This window comes from Penaeus monodon, chromosome 21 (assembly GCF_015228065.2).
Source record: "Penaeus monodon isolate SGIC_2016 chromosome 21, NSTDA_Pmon_1, whole genome shotgun sequence".
Taxonomy (NCBI): domain Eukaryota; kingdom Metazoa; phylum Arthropoda; class Malacostraca; order Decapoda; family Penaeidae; genus Penaeus; species Penaeus monodon.
The window spans coordinates 34,885,551-34,885,822 of NC_051406.1; positions in this window are offsets into that span (position 1 = coordinate 34,885,551).

The following is a 272-nucleotide window of genomic DNA, read 5'->3' on the forward strand; positions in this document are numbered from 1 at the left end:
TGGGTAGAATGAAAAACTAACGATAAAAAAACAAACTTTTCAACACCAGCCTCGCTTGACCGTGCCCGACTGAGAGACTGGCATATTCCATTCCGCCTGGCGCGTATATTGACGTACATCAGAGGACCGAGAGTACGCTGACCCATTATCGGATACGGCACGAAATAAGTCCCGTTTTCATCACGTTTTTAATAGTCCAGTTAAGTGCTCAGCGACCTCGTGCTATTGCCGCTGACCCTTCGCCGCAGTAGGTTCTGCATGTTTCCGTTCTG